The following is a 3962-nucleotide window of genomic DNA, read 5'->3' on the forward strand; positions in this document are numbered from 1 at the left end:
GTGTTGATGGTGGTGGTAGTGGTGGTGGTGATAGTGGTGTTGGTGTTGGTGATCGTGGTAGTTATTATGGTGGCAGTGGTGGTGTTGGTTGTACTGGGGATGCTGGTGATGGGGAAGGTAGTGAAGAAGGTGGTGGTGATGGTGGTGGTGGTGTCAGTGATAAGGATGTTAATTCTGGTCCTTTCCTTTCCAGATTAATGCCTTCATTAAGTTTCTTTTTTTAGAGGCCAAAAGCCAAGATCACTTGTCCTTTCTTATACCAGCAATACGTAGACCTCTCTCTTTGTCAGATCTGGGTCATTAGGTGATCCATCCAGATTCTGGCTGAAGTGGAGCAGACCATGGGATAGAATAGAGTGGGGACAGAGTCTGGCAGATAGAGCTATGCAACTCTTCAGCCCCTCATCATCCACCCCCTTCTCTAGAAAAGGGTGGGCGGGTCTGACCAGGCCCCTGACCCTCTGTCACCACAGTCCTAAGGGGCAGGCCTCCAGCTTGTGGCACAATATAGAGAGAGCACTGGACAGGGAGTCAGGAGACTGGGTCCGGTTCTGACTCCCTGAGTCACTGAGACCGAGTTTGCTGCTCTGAGCCTCAGTTTCCCCACTTGCATAATGAGGGAGTTGAACGGGAGCTGAGGGTTTCAGCTGTTTCTTACAGTGGAACAAGGACTGCTTCTGGGGCCGCAGTGAAGCAGGATGTTCACACCGGGGTCCCTTAGTGACCCGGCCTGGGTGGGTCCAGCTGGCCCTCCGCCCTGTGTGCAGTTTGATCACCCAGGGGACCAGGTAAGAGAGCATGAATGGTTTGGTGTAGCTGACTCCTTTACAGCTGAAGATGGGTTCGCTCACAGCTTTGCCTGTGTGTGTGTGTGTGTGTGTGTGTGTGTATCTATCTTCAGAACAGGTCACAAATACGACCTCTTCTGGCCTGACCCATCCTGATCTTACCCTGGGTTCCTGGGTAGCCCCTCCCTGGTCTCCAACCTTCTGCCCATGCCGCCTCTACAGTTTATTAACTACATATTGTCCAAAGTGCCCTTCAAAACTTAAATCAGATCTTGCCACTTCCCTGCTCAAAACGACTCCCATCCCATCAAAGGGAAAGCCACAGTCCTGCCAGGGACCCACAAGGCCCTGCCCGATCTCCTTGTTCCCTCCCTGACCTCCCTCCTCCTCCTTCCCCCTCTGCTCGCTCTGCCCCAGCCACACCGGACGCCTCAGTTTTCTCCAACACATTAACCTGCATGGCCCCACCTCAGGGCCTTTGCACAGGCTACTGGCTTGGCCTGGAAGACACATCCATGCACCTGGTCCCCTCACCTCCTTCAGGTCTCTGCTCAAACATTCCCTCTCAGTTACACCTCCCGAGCCTCCTTCTGTTCCTAGCCGCACCCTCCATCCCATACACACACACTTCTTATCCTGCCTCTGTGCTCTTTCTCTCCACAGCCTGTATTGAAATCTGGCGAGATGTGTCTTTTGCTAATTCACTTTATTTATCTGTTTCCTCAGTAAAAGGGAGTTTTATTTGTTTTATTCTCTGCTGTATCTTCAGCACTTGGGATGGTGCTTGGCCTATAGTAAGTGCTCAGTAAATACTTGTTAATGAACTCCTGGGTGTTTTCAGATCCGTGTTGCTGTGGGCCGTCAACACTGCTGAATGGATTCAAGATGCAAACACTGCCCTGGCCAGTATCTGGTAGTGGGGGCAGAGGAGAGGGGCTTGGGCTGGGGGCCACTGTCCCAGGGGTGAGACCTGGGTCAGTCACTTGGGGGTGATGTGAAGTTGGGCAAATTAGGGCACTAAGCTGAGCCTTGTTTTCCTCATCTGTAGATGGGATAAGAAGGATCCATCCTGCAGGAGGATGGCCCCAAACTCCTTAATAAACTGTTAATAGGGGCTTCCCTGGCGGTCCAGTGGTTAAGACTCCACGCTTCTACTGAAGGGGGCACGGGTTCAATCCCTGGTTGGGGAGCTAAGATCCCGCATGCTGTGTGGCGCGGCCAAAAAACCCCAGAGAAAACCATGATTCAAAAAGACACACGCGGGGCTTCCCTGGTGGCGCAGTGATTAAGAATCCACAAGCCAATGCAGGGGACACAGGTTCGATCCCTGGTCCGGGAAGATCGCACATGCCGCGGAGCAACTAAGCCCGTGCACCACAGCTACTGAGCCTGCGCTCTAGAGACCGTGAGCCACAACTATTGAGCCCGCGCCTAGAGCCCGTGCTCCGCAACAAGACAAGCCACCACAACGAGAAGCCCGCGCACCACAACGAAGAGTAGCCCCCGCTTGCCGCAACTAGAGAAAGCCTGCATGCAGCAACGAAGACCCAACGCAACCAAAAAAACAAAAAAAAAATTAATTAATTAATTTTAAAAAAGACACATGCACCCCAATGTTCATTGCAGCACTATTTACAATAGCCAGGTCATGGAAGCAACCTAAATGCCCATCAACAGAGGAATGGATAAAGAAGATGTGGACATATATACAATGAATGGGTTATTACTCAGCCATAAAAAGGAAATAAATTGGGTCATTTGTAGAGACGTGGATGGACTTAGAGAGTGTCATACAGAGTGAAGTAAGTCCGAAAGAGAAAAACAAATATGACATATTAACACATACATGTGGAATCTAGAAACATGCTATAGCTGATCTTATTTGCAAAGCAGAAATAGAGACACAGACGCAGAGAACAAATGTATGGATACCAAGAAGGAAAGGGGGGAGGGTGGGATGAATGGGGAGATTGGGACTGACATATATACACTATTGATACTATGTATAAAATAGATAACTAATGAAAACATACTGTATAGCACAGGGAACTCTACTCAGTGTTCTGTGGTGACCTAAATGGGAAGGAAATCCAAAAAAGAGGGGGTATGTATATATGTATAGCTGATTCATCTTGCCGTACAGTAGAAACTAACACAACATTGTAAAGCAACTATACCCCAATAAAAATTAATTTAAAAAAAGAAAATCTACCTCACCGCAAAAAAAAACAAACAGTAGCTACTAGGATCTGACCATTACTATTATGAAGATCTATGACATCCATGACTTAAAAGGAGGGAGGCAGGGGTAGGGGTTGGCCTAGCGCTTGGCTAAGGAACCTGATAGAAGCCACCTTGTCCCAGGCATCCTGAGCCTCCTGCAGTGCTCTCTGCTCTGGGAGGAAGGCCTGACAGACCCTTTCAAGGCCTAACTCAGTCACATCCACCAGGGATGTGAAAAGAGCCCCCCACCTTAGAAAGGGTAATTCTGGGCCCAAGGCGATGAAGGAGCCGGCCACGGGGAAGACAGGAGTGCTGGGCTGGGACACAGAGGACCTGAACCAATTCCTAGCTGGCCATTGGCTCCTGTGACCTCGGGGATCCCTCCTCCCTCTGGGCCTCAGTCTCCCCATCTGTAAAACAGTGGACAGGTCACCTCCACTCTAAGGCTGCTTCCCTCCTGCATTCAGCAGGTGTCCGCACGGTGGGACGGGAGCATGGTGCCACAGCCAGCCAGGGCCACCTTCCCAGCCACCTGTGGTCTCCCTCACAGCCCTCATCCCTTTGCGGTTTCTTGCCTGGGCCTCCCAGTCTCTGAAGCCCCCTTTCACAGGGGGTCAGGTGTGGGCATTCGTGTGGAAGAACACGTGATCTGTACAGTGGGCCTTCCCATCCTGGGCAGGACTCAATGTGTCTCCCATTGCTTCACCCCAAGAATTTGAGAAAAACACTCCATTTGTGAGATGGCCGTGCCCCTCTTCCTGGGGTGACCAGTGGATCTCATCACTCCCTGACTTGGGGCCCCAACTTGGGTACCAACCTTCCCAGGAGGTTCTGACCAGGAGACCCATTCTGGACCACAGGACTGGGGTGTCCCTGTAGTCTCAGCTTGGTCTCAGGATCTCAGGTCCTTAGGGAAAGCCAGCTGAGGGCCAGGCGCGCTCTCTGCGGGGC

The sequence above is a fragment of the Balaenoptera borealis genome, assembly GCF_965194805.1.
Source record: "Balaenoptera borealis genome assembly, chromosome: 1".
NCBI classification, from domain to species: Eukaryota; Metazoa; Chordata; class Mammalia; order Artiodactyla; family Balaenopteridae; genus Balaenoptera; species Balaenoptera borealis.